General features: G+C 42.5%; 1 protein-coding gene and 1 long non-coding RNA gene across 14 annotated transcripts in view; one reads left to right on the top strand and one right to left on the bottom strand.

The window, feature by feature from the left end:
* The window catches only part of MYO3A (myosin IIIA), a 351,398-nt gene that overhangs the window by 56,556 nt on the left and 272,777 nt on the right, over window positions 1-22,065 (top strand). For 5 of the 12 annotated variants that reach the window (XM_054020729.1, XM_054020733.1, XM_054020727.1 and 2 more), the window contains exons 1-2: window positions 941-1,029; window positions 4,040-4,120. The exons of 2 other annotated variants lie outside the window; for them this stretch is intronic. The gene's annotated coding sequence lies outside the window, so the exon portion shown is untranslated. Of the gene's footprint in view, window positions 1-940; window positions 1,030-4,039; window positions 4,121-6,695; window positions 6,823-9,142; window positions 9,218-10,446; window positions 10,516-22,065 lie in introns of those variants that run through there. 5 more of the 12 variants (XM_054020728.1, XM_054020734.1, XM_054020730.1 and 2 more) reach the window with 4 other exon arrangements.
* Window positions 922-18,660, bottom strand: LOC128832972 (uncharacterized). Of its 2 annotated transcripts, XR_008444091.1 has the most exons (4): window positions 18,460-18,660; window positions 11,276-11,335; window positions 10,451-10,575; window positions 922-1,008 (listed from the first exon to the last, which is right to left on the bottom strand). It is a non-coding gene; the product is annotated as an uncharacterized LOC128832972 (long non-coding RNA). The 2 variants fall into 2 exon arrangements; XR_008444090.1 differs by lacking the exon at window positions 18,460-18,660 and having other exon boundaries at window positions 11,276-11,519.

A 22,065-nucleotide genomic window follows, 5' to 3' on the forward strand; every position in this document is an offset into this window, starting at 1 on the left:
TAGCTGCCTGCTGTGTCCTGCATAATATCTGTGAAGCTAAGGGGCAAAAGTCTCCATCGGGGTGGAGGGCGGAGGTGAGCGGCTGTCTGCTGAATTTGAACATCCAGGTACAAAGGCTATTAGAAGAGCTCAATGTGAAGCTATACACACATGGAGGTTTTGAAAGACCATTTTAATAGTGAGACAAAATAGCATTTATTGCTGCAGTGTGCTCTACCTGGTGTTGCTCTTTTGCAGCCCGGAATGAATCTTGTAGTGATTGCTCTGTATGTAGGAATATAACTTTGTAATATAATCTATTAATAGTGTCTGTGAATAATATGGGTTCTGTGACAAAATGAAACAACAGGAAATTGGTGCATGTCAGACATGTTCAGCAGCAGCATATGTTGTGAACTAATAGAGATGAATTTTGTTCCAAAAAATTGAATTTTATCTGTAACATGAACCAGGCAATTAAAAAAAAAATTAAAACTTAATAAATTAAGGGAACAGAACTTATGAAGGGAAAATAACACTCCATTCCAGGTACATGTACACCACCAATGGCATTCACAGGTCAGTGTATGTGAAGCTGTGATTGTCTTTAATGTTCCCTGGGATGGAGTGGTAGGGATAGTGCAGTGGTTCCTTGATGCCACATGGAATGTTGAGGGAGGGCATAGGGAGGTCCCAATATTGAGTTCTGCAGAGGGAGGCAAGCATGGGTTTGTTTAATCTGCAGGTCTACCAGAGTCTGCAGCATTTCAGTTTTCTGTCTGAGAAGTGAAAGCATCTCCTGTTGCATGTCCTTTTCCTTTTCCTGAACCTTTCTCCTCTCTGCTGTATCCTTCTCCAGGCTGTCTGCAAGGGTGATCCTCCGGGCCCTGGTTTTGTTCTCTGACGCAGCATTGGCTTGCAGCATCTCCTGGAACATGCCATCCCGAGTCCTCTTCTTTCTCCTTGTTATCTGGCTCAGTCATTCTGCAGGTGTGGAGGGAAAGACCCTAAATGCTACATTGGCAGCAACTGCAGATAGAACACACAGAGGTATCATTGTCAGTGTATTTACAACAGAAATTGAAACTTAAGATACTGAAATCACTTCCCTTGTGCCTTGAGAAGTGCTACTTCTGCTTGGGTTTGATGGAGCACAGCACCAGCCTTGGCAAGTATGGCCTTTGGGGGCGGTTGGGGAAATAAGGGAGGAATAGCTCGCTGGCATGATTATAGTTGTATAGGGCAATGGAACTGAATACTGGCACCATTTTCTATGGGCGATGGTGATTTTAGCTGATATCTCACTCGGGAGTGTAACAGAGACCAACCAAGCACAACTGCTGCTGGTGTTCCAATGCTGCCTAGGCCCGTATGCTGCTAGCCTGCATACTGCAATGGTTCCTACTGAAGTAATCACTGAGTGGTGTGGGAAACTGTACTACTGCAGTGGAAGAAATAAGGCAGCCCTCCCCAGAAACCTTCGGCGGAGGATTGGAAAGTACCTCCATGAAATTCCCATCATGGTCTCTATGAAGGATTCACAGGACATCCCAATGGACATAAACAAACTGCTCTGCATGGCCCCATCTGCCTAACTCTAGATGGGAATAAAAAGCAAAGAGCAACTCTACCTCTCTTGGTTGTTTCACTACGTCTTCTAGCACAAGTATAAAAGAGTAAATCAACTGATGTGTCCTGCTACTTTGAAGGTGCCTTCTCTGTAATTTCAAAGCAAGTTGCATACTTATGAGAGTTTCCTTCCCCTGCATCAGGCTGTCAGAACTGACTGGACTGCTGCGGAGTCAAAAACATGTCCTGGCTCATTGGGCAACTGGATCCCCCAGTTGCCTGTCCCCCATACTCCTCCTCCTCTTTCTCATTCACCTCTTCCTTTTCACGGCAGGGGCCTGTGACTCGAACTCCTCCTATGTATCCACAGGGCTCTTGGGGGTGGTGGTAGGGTATCAGCCAAGAATGGCATGTAGATCTTTGTAAAAGCAGCAGGTCTGTGGCTCTCCACCAGATCGATTGTTGACCTCCCTGGCCTTTTGGTATTCCTGCCACAGCACCTTGGCTTTCATGCAGCACTGCTGCTGATCCGTGTTGTAGCCCTTCTCCTGCATCCCTTGAGCAAAATGCTCGTAGATGTCCATGTTTCTACTGCTGGATCGGAGCTGTGCCTGCACAGCCTCTTCTCCCTAGCAGCCCAGGATCTGCAATATGTCCAGACAGGAGTGCAGCTCCAGCATGGTCAGCTGGTCACTTGCACGTAATAATGGAGAGTTGCTAGCTGTGCTCACCAAGCCGGGCAATCAGGAAAAAGAATTTCAAAAATTCATGGGCGTTAACGGGGAGGGGCGGCTTCCTGTCTACCAGACCCCTGGGCAGCAGAGTTCACAATTGGGACCAGAGGAGAAGTCCCAAGGCTTGGCAGGGCTGTTGTTAGGTCTGAAGCTCCAGACCCAGCAGCAGCATTTCTTCAGCTTCCCTCTCCACTGCCTCCTGCTGCTCCAGGACTCTGTCTCTCTGCTCCGGGGCCATACGGAAGGCAGGGCTCCATACAGGGCAAGTCTGTGACCTCAGCCCTGAGGCTCTCACACAGATCTCTGCCTTGCCCTGAAAGTTGTGGGATCAGTGGAGTTTCTCATGTCATTGTGACAGCTTCTCCCCAGGTGCCAAAATCCCATGATATGCAATCAGTTCACAAAAGATGTCAACACTGCCTTCACCTGGCCACTTGGAGGGGACTCCCTTTCCCCACCACTGCCCCCAAGCTGGAGATGCAGCCATTGTATTCCCTTCATCTTCCATCCCCATCCCTGTCCTCTGCAACTCTTCGACCTCCCTTCTCTCCCACAATCCTGTGCTCCCATTCCTCTGCAGCCCCTAAATCTGCCTCCTGCTCCCCACAGTCACCTGCTCCCTCTCATTCTCCCTAACCATCTTTCACAGTGTGTATACTGCTCCTCACACTCCCTGTGTCCTATTTAGCCCCCTGAACAATACAGTGGAAGCCATTTTGCCTGTGGGCTGGCTTCAATCTAATTGAAAACAGTGGGAGGTGGCAGCCAACTTTATTCAGAGCAGCCGTACTTCTGCATGCAGGTAGATTGTAGGGTAATTACAGCCACATTGCTGACTTCAGCTCCATTAATAGGAAATGGTGGCCATTTCAAATAAAGGGAAATTTATGAGCTGGCTGACTGTCATCATGTTTTCATGAGACTGGTATTAACAACACCCAAAAATCACTGGAGCTGCGATAAAATCATCAGAGTTGGCAATGCTGCACCCCACAGAATAGGGTGCATGGCCCAGCATTAAACTCTACCAATCCCTGTGGAACTCTGGGAATCCACAGGAGACCTGGCCCACATGCTTATGGGCTTTGCTGAGTTGAGGCTGTAAGAGATACTAAGATAAAGTGTGTGAACAAATAAACCCCTAAGAATAGGAACAATGAGTTAAGTAAGTGTGACAGGGTGGACTAGGTCCAGAGGCCCCCTGCTGGAGGCCTTGCAGCGCTGCCTCACCCCACCCGAGAAAAGAGCAGAGGAAAAATCCTCCAGGCAGCCTAGACTGTCTGCAGGGGAGCAGCCAATCAGGGGCCAGGAGGGCCATATAAAAAGGAGCATCAGACACAGAGCTGTTAGTTACTACCTGGAGTTGGAAAAGAGAGAGAGAGGACTGGGTTCCTGGCTGGCTGGAAGGGCAACAGGACCATGCACAGCTCAGGGCTGGCAGGGATGAGGCTAGGGAAGGTTGCTGAAGACCAGGGGAGCTAAGAAGGAGCTCCTGGCTGGCTTTGGGGACTGAGCAAGGATTGACTCCAGAACCTAGCCAGACCGAGCTAAGGTACCGTGATGGGCCTTGTTGGTCTGGTTAAAGACTGAGCCTGGGGGAGGGGGGATGACCTGATGAAAAAGACACACCAACGGCAGGTACTGCAATGGGCCTTGTTGGACTATTATAGAGGGCAGTGACTCCAGGGAGGAAGCCTTGGTGGAAGGTAAAGACTCTATATGCTGGAAGATGTTTGTTTGTTCTATTCCACCTACAGACAGTGTGTGTGATGCCTCAGGAGGGCTGAGTCACTGAAGACCTGCTGAAGAAACCATTGGGTGGGGGATATCTGTGAGAGGTGAGTGTTTTCCCCCGTTCCAAACAGAGAAACAGCAGGCTCTCACACCTGACCAGAATGGGGGTGCTCATGAGAGGTGGGGGCTGACATTGTTACAGTAAATAAAAGGCATCCCAAATCTATAGGCAGAAATCCCATAGAATGTCATTGGGCATTTGGGTAAATATGTATGGGCCTGGGAAACCTTCCCAGAGGGTATCTTCACTATGTAGTTAACCTGGGTGAGTGGCACCCAGGTCTGAGCTCTTGAGTTAGTCTAAATTAGTGTGAACATTCTCACAGCAAAGCCCTCATCTATGCTACTGTGTCCTCACTGATTCTGCACTCACCTGTGGGTATGTCTGGGAGCATATCCCCTGCTTCTTTGTACAGAGATACTCTATGGTTCTTTCCCAGTCAATTGGGGGACAACTTGTCTGGCTTTTGGGAGGAATTGTGGGAAGGCATTGGAGGACTCTTGGCACTTGAGTGATTTGTCTCTACATCCTCACTGTGGGTGGGTGGGTTCCAGCATGAGGGAAACCGGAGCTGGGGTTCTAACCTATACCCCAGCCAGGTAAGGTAGCCCTGGCTTAAAGCACCTAAAACCTGGGTCAGAGGTTTTTCTGTGGGGATAGTAGGTGGAGCCAAGTGAATAACTGGTGTTTCAGTACACTGCTAATTCTGAAAAATTGAAATGAAACTTTGGTTCGGATTGAACTGAAACCAAAATTCTTCAGAATTTTTGGCAAATTCAGAAGGTTGGAAAAATTTCATTTTGGGTTTTCATTTGACCTGAAACAAAATGGTTCAATTCAGGAATCTTTAATAAAAGCAAAGGAGAGGAGGGAGGGATGGGGGTTGTGATTAATTATTTTGATGTTTGGGTGCTAGATTCATAAGGGAATTTAGGCACTAAAACCGGTGTAGAAGAGATGGTGGTAAAGTTCCCTTGATAACCTTTAGCCCAGTGGCCGGTGTCAGGCCTCCTGGGCCTTGATTTGAACCCAAGTCCATGGAATCATCACACTCCAATCTTCCATCTGGCAGCTCACAGACAGCAGCTGGGACTGGGGCCCATGCGGCCCAACTGGGGCACCAGCCCTACCCCTATGCTCTGGCTAGGAGAGCTCCAAGTCTGATTGGACCGAAGCCCCTATTTAAGCCAGAAAGTTGCCTGAACAAGTGGACTTCACCCTGCCACGGAGTGCTTCCCTGGTATCCTGGTTCTGGCTGTCTGATACTGTTGTTTGATCCTGACCTGCTGGTAACCTGACTCTGCCAGACACCTGTCTCTTGGTACTGGTCCTCGGGTTTGTCACTTGACTCTGACTTTTCTGGTTTTCTAACCTGGCCTGGATCCTTGGGCTGTGCCTGTTGCTAGGCCAGACTGCTCTAACAGCTGCAGGCCCAGGTTCAAATACCCTCTGAAGCAGGTACTTAAACCCATGTCTCTTCTCTCCCACATAAGTGCACTAACCACTGGGCTATAGAATTTCTCTCTCTCTCACACACACACACACACACACCTCATGACTATTAAAATATATTCTACAAAGTGGAACAGTGTCAACAAGAGAAATTGAGAATGGGGATTTGAAGCTCAGTCTCTTACAACCTTGTTGAGGGCCCTAACCACTGCCATAAATGTTATAAAAGAGGAACCACGATCATCTCTTCTTCCAGTGGTTTTGGTGCCTAAATCCCTTGTGAATCTAGCCTCTCCAAAAATCAGAGTGAGCTGTTTCATTAATATCAAAATGAACCATTTTGATATTTTTGATTTTTTTTTTCATTTTGACCAAAACAATTAGCCAAAATTGATACAAATTAACAATGTTTTGGTTGTCCTGAATTTGCATTGTTTGGTGGAAAAAATGTTTCAGCCCCCCAAAAAGGCAAGCTCTAATATTTGGGGTCGGGGTGTTGGATTACAGCCTGAGGGAGAGCCAGGTTCATTCTTAACAGTACGGTGAAGACCAACCCATAGAAGTTTCATGCAGTCTCAGTTTTGCACTCCATATTTTATTTCACAATCTAGCAAAAGGTATTGCCCAGATCCAAAGCTGTATTCCCTGTTCATTATGCATGCAGAGCCCTTCCTACCGTTAATGGGAATGAAAAATGTGCATTGAGGAGATAATAGATCCCTTAATCTACTACTGTTAGTTACATACAGGAGAATACCCAGGAGCACATGTAAATTTTCTTTTGCCTAGATCTCAGGCACCAGCCCCGCTATTTTTGTATATATTTACCATCATAGCTTTGTAGTTATAATACATAGTATAGTTAATATTAGTCTTTTTTTTCCATTGCTTTCTTAAAATTAAGTAAGATTCCTATGGCATATGGAGGTAAAAGCAAAACAATAATTGAATGGCTGCATGCAGATTTTTTTTTTTATACAAACTGGTCACAAAATAAAGCTTTTTATATTTCCAAGAGAAAAATTGTGCACTAGGTGAATCATCACTCCCAGTGTGGAAAATAGTTGAATAAAAGCCTCCCCACTGTCCCTATAGAAGTGCTGTCTGTTGCCAATTGTTCCTGTCACATAATGATGTTAACTGCAGGGCTTTTTCTTTTCCTGCAGATAGATTAGACTGCTGCCTTTTAAGTATGTTGAAGATATTACCCAGTAGCCAACAGGATTACGTTATCAGGAGCGAACAGATGGAGCATATCAGGACCATGTCAATCATTCCACACCTGTTGATTGGGTATTTGAGCCAAAAAATTAATTGCTTAGAAATTTAAAAGCAGCAGACTAAAATCATGAAGGACTGCAAAAAAAAATTAGAGTCATGTGGGAGGAGAGAGAGGAAATTTTGCCTGTTACTGGTATCGGTGTCAGCACATCTTGGAGAATGAGTGGTTCAGTTTGCAAACACAAGAGAGGTGGAGACTATTGAGAGCAGCAAATCTGTCAGAAATGTCCTTCATCTTTAGTGGTTAACAGTTGCATTGACTGTGCAATACATTTGTACATCGCATGGATGTTAGAGAAAATGCTAAAACCTTTTAAAAAGGCACTGCCCCAGCTAGCTCTTATTTTGTTTTTCTCCCCACCCCCATGTGTAATATCTTTCTTGAAGCTTCAACATAGCCACTTGATTTTTCTCCTTTTATTCCTTGTTCCTGTTTGACTCTCCAAGACTTCTGCACCACAAGGAGGAGCTCACACACTGTTTTGATGTGTCAGAGTCATGGGGTTTTTTTAAAAAGATTTCTCAGTATTCTGCAGGATAAAAGAAAATATTGTTTTCACCAATGAACCTATGCTGATGTCAGAGTGGCTAGATTATGAGCATGAACTAGATACGGGTCCCTCCAGCTATGGTGCTGAGCACAATAGAATAACCTGTATGATGAATGTAAAGAGTTTTTCTAGGCAGAGATCATGTCTATTATAATTTCTGTGAAGTACTGGTCACAGGGTGGGTGCTATAAAAATCAGTATCTGCACATTTTGAAAAATAGGAGGAATATGTACATATAATTGTAGGTTCAAATCCTGCAGTGAGGACAGAATGGGTATGCAGATCTGCCCACAGGAGTGTTAGGATAGGGGATTTTACTGCTGTATTATATCCCAAATACCTTACATATCTTTCAAATAGCTACAATTGTATACACAATTCTACCTAGGGATGTACACTGACAGTGCTTTGGCAGGCACATTACTACATACACTTCTACAATGTTCTCTTTAAAAGACACATTTAGGTGGGGGGAAGGGAAAGAAGGGAGACAGTTGTAGGGGTATATGGGGGACCCTAGCATGTGCAGGGAAGGGGAAAAGTAGGGCACAAAAGCCACTAGCATAGGGGAGGAAGAGCAATGGGAGCACATACAGCCCCTGGTATGAAGGAAGGGCTGGAGGGGTTGCAGGGAGACCCTTAAATAGAAGGCACTGGCAGCTAACACCCAAGAAACTTGGGTGTGGGGGGAGAGGAGGAATGCAAGGAGCCCCTGGGGTGTGTAATAAGCTAGTCTGACAGAAGCCACAAAGTGTGTGACCCTCTAGTGTACAATGAATATCCATGTCAAAACTTTATTGGATCAGGTAAACAAGTATCCAAGCTCCCCATGTACCCCATGATAAAATGTAACGTAAGCTCTGCCAGCCAATGGAAACTGCAGCAAATCTCAGTTGTGAAAACTCCGTAACTGGAAATATTCCAATGTAGGCTAGAATATTCTTATAAAGAGTCAGTGGGAAGGTGGACTGAGTGATCTACTTAGTCTTTTCCCTCTCTGATGCCTTGGTTCTGTGGTATCTGATGTATTGAAAATGAAGAAATTAACAGCATTCATTTGCTGTTAGAAATCTACAAATAAAGACTGCAGACAGAAAAAGAATTGGGTAAGAGGTTAGCCAAGGCAAAGCTCACTGGGTTTGTGAATCACATCTTATTTCACGATGGTTTCTTGCCTTTGATTTCAGTCTTACCTATCAATCCTCATACCCGTGTGCAGATCAGACCTCTAGCAATCACTTTGTTCCACATGACTTGGTTAGTTCCCTATCTCTCTCCGCCATTCCTGTTTCCCAGTGGCACCTTGGCTTCAGCTTCTCCAAATTCTGTGGTGACACCTAATTTTCAACATAATCTTAAAATAATAACCAGGTCTGTTGCCTTCCTCTCAAGACATCACCCCCAGCTGACACAGTTTTCTTCAAAACTGGCATTAACATATTTGGTTACCTTGATGCTAATGTTCCATGATGCATATATTTTCACTAACACATGCCATCACCCAAACGTCTATTTATTAATTATGCAACCAGAAGAAGGGTCCATAACTAAAATGTCACTGCTAAACCAGGTTGTAACGGAGTGGCTTGCCCATCCCATTCTCAATATAGCATAACACACACAAAATGGTTATCAGCCCCTCCTTTGGGGCTTTGCTTTTAATTTAAATAACAAATTCCTAAAGCCAGCCTGTACTCAGAACACAAGCATTAGCCCCAAGCCTGCTTACTCCTCATTCCTAATTAGGATTTCTCTTAGCAAGATCTCTCTCCCCTTCTAGTTCAAAATCAGGGAGACTCTCAGCCTTTTATATTCCTGACTGATGCTAGTGAGAGCCACCTGACCTGCTGCTAAGGTGAGTCAACAGAATAGCACTATACTTCCATATAGGAACCTACTGTCTGATACCCATTTACATGGATGTAGTAGATACCAAGCTAAGTGGCATTGGGCTAGGTCAATATGTGGATGGGAGACCTCCAGAGATTCTCAAATGTTGTAGGACTGAGTAAATAACACTCTCTCCTCTGAGTCAATACTATGAGTAAGTGACCTAGGATGAAAATATGATTTTGGGAGTTGTCTTTTGAATAATCCATTGAACCAAGGTCCTTCTGCTCACTGGTAAATTGTATATGTTACAGACAGAGAACACCCATTGGGTCACCTAGTCCTTTACACCCCAATGTAGGATTGTTTCTGACAATTTGTTTTTATATTATACAACAATGGATGTGGTTATTAAAGAGTCCATGGCACTTTGGGTCTAACACCCTATCATCTGCACAGGGTCCTAATTAAATTCCTATGTGGATAACTATGGTACTTTCTGGCCACTTAAAATTGTGCTGGGGGGGTTTCAATTGGATAAGGCATGCTTCCTGCTCTGTGTTACTGTGTACACTCGTAAGTACACAAATATACAGAAAGGTGGTATATTCCTGAGGTAGGTGAAGGGACCTCTGTGTCTGGATTCACTTGGTACGCTACACTATGGCCACCATTTAAAAAGTCAGCATTCACCAGGTCTTACCACTCAGTGTTATCAGGTACTTCATTTATTTCCTAGTCTGTGTACAGGGAAATAGTGCAAGCAGTTAGTGTTGGTGACCATTAAAAAAGTCAATGTTCACCATGATAAAAGTTGTTTGAAATTCTCAGTTTGACTTTATGCTGACAAGAACACAGAGGGCCACTCCCTTACCTGATGTAAATCAGTATAACTTCATTTCTTTAATGGGTTGATGCACCAAGTGTGCCCTTGGGGTGCTAGCCCAGAGGCTCAGGTGGAGTCTGGCTCCCCTCTTTCTTAGGGGATTTTACATAGAAAGATAAGTTCTCCTCAATCAGTCACCAGTAACACAAGCAATCAATGGGAACTGTTACTGCAGTATTGGAAATATGCTAAACAATATATCTGTAACAGAAAGAAACAATTCATGAGGGGAATGATTGATTAAAGTGCCACACAAGGCAACATAAACACTGTAAAGTATTCTGTAATAGTGTATATTACTTTTATAACATTGGTCCTTCTGGAAAAATCTTCCAGATAACAGGTAAGCTTCTTACAAAATGTTATAGGCACCTGGTACATCTTTTGACTTTCATGAAGCAACAGTGACATCCAGTGGTACTGTCGGTGTATCCAAGGTAAGATAAAGCACTCCCTCGGGTGTGTTCCAGAAACAGATCTGTGCTCTGCTCCCTCCCCTGTGTATAGAAGAGACTATCAAAATGCAGGTAGGTATAAACTGCAGTTTGCTGCAAGCTGCTTGTAGCCTGCTCAATACGATAGCTATTGCTGATGAATCTGATGCAAGCAGATGTGTGCTTTCTTTTACAAACGCGGATGTGGGCATATAGAAGACTTTGTAAGTGCACCTCCAGGGTGGTAAAAACAATCTGCCTGTTTTCTAAATAACAATAGCATTTGTCGGTCAATCAAAAGTATATTTCCGTGAAAACTAATGCGGAATACTAAAATGTTCCCCATCAGTCTATGTACTTAATTTCACTTTCTACAGAGTATCATTAAAATCATCTTTTTTTCTTTCCTCTTTTCTATTTACCTACTGATTTCTATTTATTTCCATCTCAATTTATTTTTACTGGGCTTTCACTTTATGTTTACTCTATTTTCTCATTCAGTTCTGGGTCGGCTGCATCTTGCTTTCTGTTTTACCTCTGATCCTCTCTTCTTAAATCATGCCACAGTAGTTGTCTGTCTCATTTCAATGTTTTCACTTGCATCTTTGTCACTTTTCATCGATGTTTCTTGTATGATGTAATTTTATTCCAATTTGTAGTGTCAGTAATCTGAGTTACCTCCCTTGAGATTTAGCTTCTAACCCCAGTTTCTCTTCTATTTACGTTAGAATCTAACTTTCTCGGTTGAAATCATTTTACTCACTTTTCTCTCCCAAGTTGTTACTTCTCCTGCTGGTTCTTGCTCTCTGTGGTTGCTTGCTGGCTGCCAAGAAACACAGTGAAGAACTAACTGGTAGTGTGATCAGGTGACTGGAGGTAGATCCTGAAAAAGAAACAAGTCTTGCTTGCTTTCTGTGTTAGTTATTTAGCTTTAATGGGTTACTTTATTCCCATTGAGAATGAATAAAACGGTAAATTCTTCAAACCATCAAAACAAACAAAAGCACACTGTCCTTCACTGCTGAATTAGAAAGTGATGTGTTCGATGTGATTAGATCAGCATAGAACCACCAGGGACCTGATTCTGCTTCCATTGATACTGGCAGAAAAATTCCTATTGATGATAATGGGAGTAGGACCAGGTACTAGATAGGTGTTATTGTGTAGTCACTTGTATGCTTAGTGCAAAACATCTAATGTTGTCCTGATAGTCAAGCTGACCAATCTATACTATTTGCAAGAAGTGTGTGTTGTGGGGTTGTTTTTAATTATTATTTATTACTGACAGATCTCCCTGCATTAGTTAACATTCTCATTGTGGATTTGAACATAGAATTTATATGATAGGTTTTCTATTTCTATAGTTATCAGAAAATGCTGTGTAATGCTAGAGACCCAATCTGCATTTGGATCCAAAAGTAGGAGGCTAGAGTCGTGTAATTCCTTGTTACACTTTCAGATAGAGCTGTGAGACACTCAGTGTCCATTTCATTCAATTTCTTGTGAATGTTTTTTATTCTGTTTTCTTTTGCGTGCCCCAAATCTCTTTATGCAAAATCTTGTTCTTGCATTAAAAGTGTGGGGAAATAATTGTGAATTTCCCTATCTGTTAATTAAAGAAAACAAAAAACCAAGCACATTTTAAAAGTATAACTTGGCCATATTTTTCTTAGAAATTGACCCATTTTTAATTCATAATTAAATGCGAGGTGAGGAGAATGGTCTCTCCAATTACTTTGTTACAAAGCCCTCTCACATATCTACTTATAGTAGGAAAAGTCATCACATTCTTAACAAGGAATTAAAATGTAATTGTCTAACTGCAAAGGAGGAAAAAGACCTCACTTCTACTAATACTGCACAGGACACACCACTTAAGCAGCACCTAATAGAAAACATTTTAAAATCTGCTTGGGTGCTCTTATGTTTTATGTTATGGCTGCATATAGTTGTAAACCATTTCTGGGAGCTTTTTCATTAGTGCAAGCAACCCTTTTTATTCAACAGTCATTTGGTTTAGTCCTTTAGTTTTAAATAATTTTCACTTAAAGTGAATTCCTTTTTATTCATTTTTCCCCCCTGGAGAAGGCAATTTTACTCTTTGTCCAGTATGCTTCTTACCATTCAATTCCAGTAGTTATTGGAGCATGAGGAACCTCATTATAGGTATTGATCTGTGTTAGGACACATTCTAGAGACCATTATTTGCATTGGGCCATTATACACACACACACACACACACACACACACACACACACACACACACACAAACTGAGGTGGTAGTTTGCCTTCATTTTCCAGTCATTATTTGATTTGCATTTTGGAGTGGAGATAGATTTGCTGGGCTCAGTTTGATCAGGTTAAGTGAGCATTTAAGACTATTATTCAAAGAAGTTTAAAGATGCACAAAGCAAAGGGAAAGGTGAAGGCAGGCATTGTAATGGTCTGTCACAGACTGAAATAATCCGTTTTTAAATGAGCACGTCAGGCACACATTTGCGTAATGGGAACGTATTCCCAAGTGTTCCTTCTCTAAGTGATTTTCTGCAAATGATTCAGGATTCATCTGCAAAATTGACTATTTCAAGTTCCTGCTGTGGATGAATTTTCTGTCCTCAGAGAGGGTAGGGTGGTGTGGTCTCGTCTTGTCCCACAATAATCATATCAAGCCATGAAGTTTGAGAATGAATTCAGTGACTCTTACAGGGTCCTTTGTTGATCCAAGGAGTGAAATCCAGGGATTGATCCCAGGAGTGAAATCTAAGATCATTGCTTTCCTTACAATATCATGCTCAAAAGAATGGGTAGGTGTTAAAGCCTGCTCCTGACACAACTAGCAACGTTGATATATCTTGGTCCCGTCTCTATTGATTTTTCATTCCTGAGGTGTGCCCTCTCTGCAGTCTCAACAGTGGATGTTATTTTCCAAGATATTTTGATATCAATCAGAGGATCTTTTATCTCTTGACCATTTATTTCAGCTAATATTTTTCCTTGATAAGGCTTCAATATCCTCGACCGTTATCATTTCTACCTTAGTTTCTGATCTTCCAACTTTGTCCAGATCGTCAGCTATCTCACTCCCATATATACCAATGTGTTATTGGATCCATTGAAAAGATCCATTGCCTTCCTTTCTGGGCCTCTGTATAAATCATAGAATCATAGGACTGGAAGGCACCTCAAGAGGTCACCTAGTCCAGACCCCTGCACTCATGGCAGGATTAAGTATTATCTAGACCATCCCCGACAGGTGTTTGTCTAACCTGCTCTTAAAAATCTCCAGTGATGGAGATTCCACATCTCCCTAGGAATTTATTCCAGTGCTTAACCACCCTGACAGTTACGAAGTTTTTCCCTAATGTCCAACCTAAGCCCATTGCTTCTTGTCCTGCCGACAGAGGTTAAGAAGAACAATGTTTCTCCCTCCTCCTTGTAACAATCTTTTATGTACTTGAAAACTGTTATGTCCCCGCTCAGTCTTCTCTTTTCCAGACTAAACAAACCCAATTTTTTCAATCTTCATAGGTCATGTTTTCTAGACCTTTAATCCTTTTCGTTGCTCTTCTCTGGACTTTCTCCAATTTGTCCACATTTTTCCTGAAATGTGACACCCAGAACTGGACACAATACTTCAGTTGAGGCCTAATCAGTGCAGAGTAGAGCGGAAGAATTACTTCTCGTGTCTTGCTTCCAACACTCCTGCTAATACATTCCAGAATGATGTTCACTTTTTTTTGCAACAGTGTTACACTGTTGACTCATATTTAGCTTGTGATCCACTATGACCCCCAGATCTCTTTCCGCAGTACTCTTTCCTAGGCAGTCGTTCCCATTTTGTATGCGTTCAACTGATTGTTCCTTCCTAAGCAGAGTACTTTGCATTTGTAAAGTAAACTTCATTGTTGATAGCACTCTGGTTTCTTCTAAAGGAACTGAAGAACTTGCCACTTGCGAGTCAACAAACATCAATACATACACAGATCTCAAGTGGCCTCATAGTTCAGAGAAATACAGCAGGAAAAGAAGAGGACTAAAACTGAGCCCTGAGGAACTCCCATCCTATTGGCCTGGCCTTCGAAAGAGTACCATTTAATCTTACTGTTTTCCTATACTGTAGAAAATCTCTTATCTAGATGTGCATTTTGCCACAGATTCCCATCTCATTGAGTTTCACCAAGAGCTTATCATGCCAGACGCTAACAAATGCCACACTGAGATCCAAAAAGACTCCTGTGGATGACTGTGGTGGCTTTTGTTGAAATCCATCAATAATAAGTTGACCAAAGACAAACGTTCATAGTTGAGAAGTGCAAGGGCTTGTATGCCATTTGGGTACGTTCTAGCTTCCTTTTTTTTAGAAGCCACCACAGAAGTCTTGATTGTACCTTTCTTTCCACTGTCTTACAGAGGTGATTGGTTAAAGATACAGATCAATAGCTGTCCAGAGAAGAGGGATCCTCGCAAGTTCTAGGAAGAAATAAATGGTGGGAGTCAGCAGATAGGTACCTTTGCATTTGTCCACAATTTGTTTATGATGTCCAGCAACCTAGCTTTAGCCTGCTTCCCAAACTGCTTTACCATATAGCCACAGATATGGTCCAGTCCAGAGGATATGCATGGCTTGAGCTTCTCTGTTGCATCTTCTAGCTCATGTATGAGAGCTTCCTGAAGCTGGGGCACTCAATTGAATCTGTCTGCATATCAGATTATTTGTCTCTCTGTGTGATAGGGCCTTTAGTGGCTGGGCGGTTTAGTGGTTGGATCATTGGTTAAGGGGGAGGGACTATGGGGGGACCTGACCCGTCCCTCTCCACCAGCTTCTGGCCCAGAGTCCTGTGTCACTCAACCCCCTAAACAGGGGAGATGGATCTTTCTCCTGGCCGGGGGGGATTCAGGACCTGTTTTCCTGGGCTGCTGCTTATGAAAGTCCTTTTAGTTTGTGGTGTGGCCCCACTGGGCCAGTTACTTTGCAGTTGGGGCATACCCGCAGGCTCCCCATGGCAGGGGAAGACTTACTTGCCTCCAGTAGCTGCGTTGGCTGGCAGGCTCCTCGTCTGTGCCTCAGGCAGGCAAACAGAGCTCCTGCCTCCTCACCAGTCAGCCCCCAACTGAGCCAGGCTCCCTTTTCTCCCCCCTCCAGGCCTGGCATTGGCTTCAGGTATAATGGGGCAGGGCTAGCTGAACCCACAGGTTTTCTTCAACCCCTGCTGTGCCAGGCAGCAGTTCCTCTACTCCTTCACACTTTGCTTAATCTGTCTTGAATGTTTTGCAGTGGCTCTATCCTCATCTTTGTACATAAGCATGCTAGTCTTGGCATAATGCCTGTCCAGCATATTCACAGACTTTGTCATCTAATGCCACTGCACACCCAGTTTTTAGGTTATTGGTGGAGGTTTTTTTAGATTACAAGTCTTCATTTCTTTGCTCTCAATTTTCTTCAGTATCTATACATCTTTTCCTCTGTGAGGATCCATATTTCGCAAATCTCTTCCCAATGCCTTAGTCTACATTCAGCTATTTTCATACTGACCTCTTTCAAGGCTTTGTTCTATTTTCCTCTGGCCTCTTCATCTCTGGGATTCCATTCAACCTCAAATCAAACTTCTTTTCCTTAATAAGATTTTCTCTGCAAATATCATTCCTAATGTGTGACCCCGTTTCTTCAGTAAAAACAGCATCTCAAGAGGCAAGATGATTTCTGCACAGCAGATTCAAAAGACCTTAAGATCTTCCTCAAGGTTGTTTCATAATGTTTGAAAAATAATGGTCTCAAGTGTGTCTGTGAAATACGACCAGTCAATTTATGAAAGTTCTACCTCCTGTTTATCAATTGAGAGCTCACTATCTTCCTACTCCAACAAGTGAGTGCAGGTCAATGATCCAACATCCTCCAAAACAATCCAAGCTCATGGACATGCTGCTGATCGGAGTTATAAGTAATGTCCAAGAGTTCTGTGTAAGCTCAAAAACTTGTCTCTCTCGCCAATAGTTCGTCCAATAAAAGATATTACCTCACCCACCTTGTTTCTCTAATATTCTGGGATCAACATGATTACAACAACAACTAAATAATTGTCAGTGACAAAGTTCTCTAGTAAAATTCTATTTGAATCAGTCATCTCCTCTCCCCTCTGCCCCCCAACTTCACTTATGAAATTAAAATCTCCACAGATAATTGTGTGGCTGAAGTTTCCCAATGCTATCACATGTTTCTCTTTATCAATTAGGTTGGCATCTGTTCTGAGCACCTCATCCTTGAACATGATAGTGACGCAATCCAACTCAGTAGGTGTTCATCTCATACACTTCCATGTCTCTTTTGTAGTTGAGTGTCTTCCTAATAATAAGACATGAGACCTCCACCAGCTCTTCCCTTGTGTTCCTTCCTCAGGCAGTCAAAACCTGCTTTGTTTCTTTAAATAGCAGCAGTATAGATATTTTCCTCATGAAGTACTTGTTCAACTTCCCTGATACAGTTCCAGGTGCCCATTACATTAAAATACATGATGTTAAAGGTGGCAGTAACCTATTTATCAACAGCTTCCCAGGAAATCACAAGAGATGATACATTGATTCCCCCCCCCCCAGCCCCCAGAAAGCAGCATTATGTTTCCAAACTCTTTTCCACAACTTCATGGTGGGAATATGGTAGAGTGTGGTTTGGCAGGGTGCAATTGAAGGCCATTTCATGTATGGGGGAACCACTGAAGAAGGCACAGATTGTTGTGGGGGAAGCAGGCAAGTAGGATGCTGAGACCAGAGTTGTTGGCAGAGTGGAAGAAGCAGGGGTGATATGAGAGACCAGGGTCATAAATGGAGGCAGGAGTATAATTCCTTAGGGCTTTTAAAAGCAAGGCGAGATATTTTAAAGTGATGTGGTGGTGAAGGGGGAGATAATCAAGAAAAATAAAAAGATGTTTAATTGTTAAATTATTAACATTTGAAACAGCGTCCTGAAATCAGATTTGCATTCTTGTTAAATTACAGATTTATGAATTAAGTTGGTTGTTATGTTCAGCATAAATGGGATTTCCTAATTTCCTTAAAGAAAGGGGGCCAGATTCTCTGCCAGTTTAGCTAGGATCTGGCCCAGCGAGCATACCTGATGAGACTATAAACCAGTGGAGCATAGGGTGTAGCTCTATTTGTCAGACCTATTTCTCACACTAACTCCCTGCCTCCCAACCCATGCTTTCACAGAAATGTATGATTGGAAGGGACCTTGAGAAGTCAAGTCCAGCCCCTACACCCAGGCTGGACCAGATAAAACTAGACTATCCCTGATGTGTTTGTCCAACCTGTTCTTAAAAATTATGGGGATTCCACAGCCTCCCTTGGAAGCCTATTTCAGAGCTTAACTACGTGTATGATTAGAAAGTTATTCCTCATTGTGACATTCCCCATGGTACAATCTGGATTGCTGAACAGCTGTGTCCTCTTAGTTCTCTAAGCTGGGTTGCCTTTCGTACTCCTTCGCTGTGAGAACACCCACTTCTGATCTGTTCACACACAGTCTCTAGTACGCAAAATCACTCCCAGGTGAATTATGAGTCCTTCTAGCCACCCACTCCTGAATTATGTTACAGAGAGACACCAGCAAATTCCCAGTTCCAGATTTGTCCCCAGAAATGTGCATCTTGTATTGCCCTGTTCTTTCCTTTTGTGAGGTATAAGCTCGTAGAAAGTCCACCATTTCTTTAATAGAAAATGATCTACACAAACCTTGTTATCTCAAATGGAAGTTCCCAAACACTTCAATCCAAACACACACTGGTTTAGATAAAACAAGAAAACAAGTTTATTATCTACAGAATAATAGATTTTAAGTGATTATGAATAACGAGGCATGAAAGTCAGAATTGGTTACAAAGAAATAAAAGGTAAAATGTAAACTAATACCTAACTTACCAAGCTAAGTGAATTCAAAGCAAAGATTTCTCTCACCATATGCTTCCAGCAGTCTGGTTGGATCTTTCAGCCAGGATCCCTCCTCCCATTCAGTGATGTTCCTGTTGTTTTTCAAATGTTGTTGATTCTGTGAGTAGAGATGAGAAGAAAGAGGTGATTTGTGTCCTCTGTTCTCCCTTCTAATAGTATTTCTCTTCTTTGAGAATCCTCTCCAGCTGGGGTTCAAGCGACAGCAATTCTGTTTGCTTTCTCGCTCACACCCCTCTTCCTGCCAAAGAATGACTGTTAACCCAGGTGATTGTCCAATTGATTTTGTTGACAACCTGGCTGGGTATCTGTTTGCCTTTTATGTCCAAGGAACTGGCTTGGGCTGCTTCCCAAATTTGGAATATGCTTTAGTAACATCATACTGTAGAATCTTATCTTGGCACACAATATTCGCACACCCATTTTACCAGGACAATAATGATCAGCAAATTGTGTTTTCAAATAATATTTCACGAGGCATACTTTGTACAAAATGTATCATAGTTCTGTAAAAGTGGTGAATAGTCTGTCACAATCATATCTAACCTACATCTCTCTTGCTGCAGATTAAGGCCATTACTTTCTCATCCTACCTTCAGTGGACATGGAGAACAATCCATAACAGCCCTAGCCCTTAACATATTTGAAGACTGGGGTGGGGTGGAGGGCAGCGGACTTGATAACAGTCCTTTTTTCAAGAGTAAACATACCCAGTTTTTTTTAACCTGTCCTCATAGGTCAGATTTTTTAAACATTTATTGTTTTTGTTGCTCTCCTCTGGACTCTCTCCAGTTTGTCCACATCTTTCCTAAAGTATGGTAGCCAAAATTGGACGCAGTACTCCAGCTGAGGCATTTCCAGTGTCGAGAAGAGTAAGACAACTACTTCCAATGTCTTACATATGATGCTCCTGTTAATACTCCAGAATATTAGCATTTTTCACAACTGCATCACAGTGTTGACTCATATTCAATTTGTGATCCACTCTAATTCCCCTTTTCAGCAATACTACCACCTAGCCAGTTATTCCCCATTTTGGAGTTGTGCATTTGATTTTTCTTTCCTCCATGCTTTGCTCTTGTCTTTATTGAATTTCTTTTTTCCTGAATTCAGTCCAATTATCCAATTTGTCAAGGTCATTTTGAATTCTAATCCTATCCTTCAAAGTGCTTGCAACCTGTCCCACCTTGGTGTCATCTGCAAATTTTATAAGCATACTTTCCACTCCGTTATCCAAGTCATTAATGAAAATATTGAACAGTACCAGTCTCAGGGCTGACCCCTGTGGGACTCCCACTAGATACATCCTCCCAGTTTGACAGTGAACCACTGATAACTACTCTCTGAGTATGGTCTTTCAACCAGCTGTGCATCCGCCTTCTAGTAATTTCATCTAGAACACACTTTCCTAGTTTGCTTATGAGACAGTAATACTGGACTATGTCTAAAGCCCTACTAAAATCAAGATGTACCATTTGTACTGTTTATAACCCATCTTCCTTCCCTGCCAAAAATGAGGTGGGGGTGTCAGGTGCAGGAAGCAGCTACCCAATTGGAGTGTTCCCCTTCACAGGGAGAATCCTCTGCAGGCCATATACAGATGCTTTAAGTCCACTTTGTGGAGAGTCTGTCCCTCAGATATTGTACTAAGTTACCATTCCATCTGTAAAGTTTCAGGCACATACTTGGAAAAGGTGCCCCCATCTACCTTATTCAACATTGCATTGTTTCTTGATAAGGCCATTTTACAGTCTGCCTTGGTGCATCTCTGCAGTTACTCTTTCTTGTTAATTCTTAATAATTCTATTGCTATTGATAGATTTCCCCCCCATACTCCTTGATACTGCAGATCATGTAATTTTACTGAAATGTCTGTAGAGCTTCACTGTGACCTATTCAGTCCCATCTTAGTTTGCTTTGAGTTCTCAGAGGGCCCATTCCTGTACAGCTACTCATCCATGCTGTAAGTACATGAGATTTCCTCAGGGTCATTCTCCAGATCCAATCTCTTAAATATTTATTTGATATCCCTTAGAGTTGTCATTACATAGTGCACGCTTGTCTTCCATATCAGGTAGATGACACCACAGTGTAATTCTCTTTTATGCCGGAGCAATGTCCCTGCTCTCTTGTTACTTGGAAGAAACTGTCTCTTGCATAACCAGTAATAAGCTTTGTCTTTATCTGATTGCTGATTGCTGTTGATTAGTACAAGGCATCAGTATAGAGAGAGGAGCTTTTCTGGCTTGTGCTTTAATGGGATAGATCAGATGGCTGCTGATTCTCTTAGGAATCGTGGAGTCACTTTGTATCTCAAGCTTTCCTTGTTGAGGAAAACAGGCTGCTCTCTCGTCAGACATGGAATTCTATTGTTCCAAGCATACATCCAAGATAGGGTTCTCTTTGACTCTAAAGGTGCGCCATGCTTTTATTCCTAATTAGGCCAAATTCCTCCAGCCCAAGAAAGGGCCACAGTTGACTCTGAACACACTGGGAAACCATCTCCGCTCTCCAGTGCAGGTGGAGAGGAGCAGGAGGATGCAGAGAGTGCTGCTTTTTTAAATTTTTTTATTGTTTGCAGGGGCTAACCCTGTCAAACACCCTAAACTGCCATTGTTTTTTTAGGAGTTGAGGGTGCGAAATACCTTTCAGGAGCAATCAGCAGCTAGTGCAGAAGAAAAGGTTATATAGCTGGAGTGCTGCCACATGGATGATTTCCAGCTGCTAGAAAGGCCGCTTCAGGCCACTGGCAGCTGTGCATAATTTAGAGCAACTTCAGGGCTGTTCTAATTTATATCAGTGGCCAGGATGTTTGCAACATCAGGATTAGGAAACCACGAAGTTCTTAAAGCAGCTACCTTTGTCGTCATCCTCAGCTCTGCCAAGCCTATTTCAGCTGCAGCTAAGAATCTAGCCTTCTGTATTCATTATTTCTACCACACATGATCATCATGCAGTCGATCTCTGCAGGGGTCCAGACAATGTTCACACTGAATACAAGCATCCTTTCAAATAGGCTTAAGTAGGCAATGGAAGGCAGTCTATAGACATCTCTGGAAACTTATAGTTCAATGAAAAATTATTCTGTTTCATTAGGAATAAAAAATGAGTTACTTGCTAGTAAATGACCCCTCTTTGCAACATTGTGGTAGTGTTGGTTTTCATTTACATCTTGAAATCTCTGTCTAATACAGTACTAGTACTAGTACTTCTATAATACTAGTACACCTATAATGTTTCTTTCTTCATTTATTTAAGGACTGCAGTTTTGTCACACTCTTCTTCTTCAACATATCTTCTCAACTCTGAAGGGAAAAAATCTATAGTGCAATAATCTTGACTGTCAAAAGATGAAAGAAACCCTGTTATAGAACAATTTTAAAATCAATGGACTCTAAGGTTGTTCTAATAAGATGTATTATAGCAGCTATGAAGTTATGATTTGCTTTGTGCTTTACTTCACTGTTTTAATTACTCACTCTTGAAGTATAGGGCTGTTGGTTATGCTCCATACTTTCCATATGACCTATTTACATATGATCTGTTTATCACAAATTGCTAGAAAAATGTTGTGATATTAGGTAATGGACATGATTGGTTATAGTCTAGTATTTG

This window comes from Malaclemys terrapin, chromosome 2, assembly GCF_027887155.1.
Source record: "Malaclemys terrapin pileata isolate rMalTer1 chromosome 2, rMalTer1.hap1, whole genome shotgun sequence".
NCBI lineage: Eukaryota > Metazoa > Chordata > Testudines > Emydidae > Malaclemys > Malaclemys terrapin.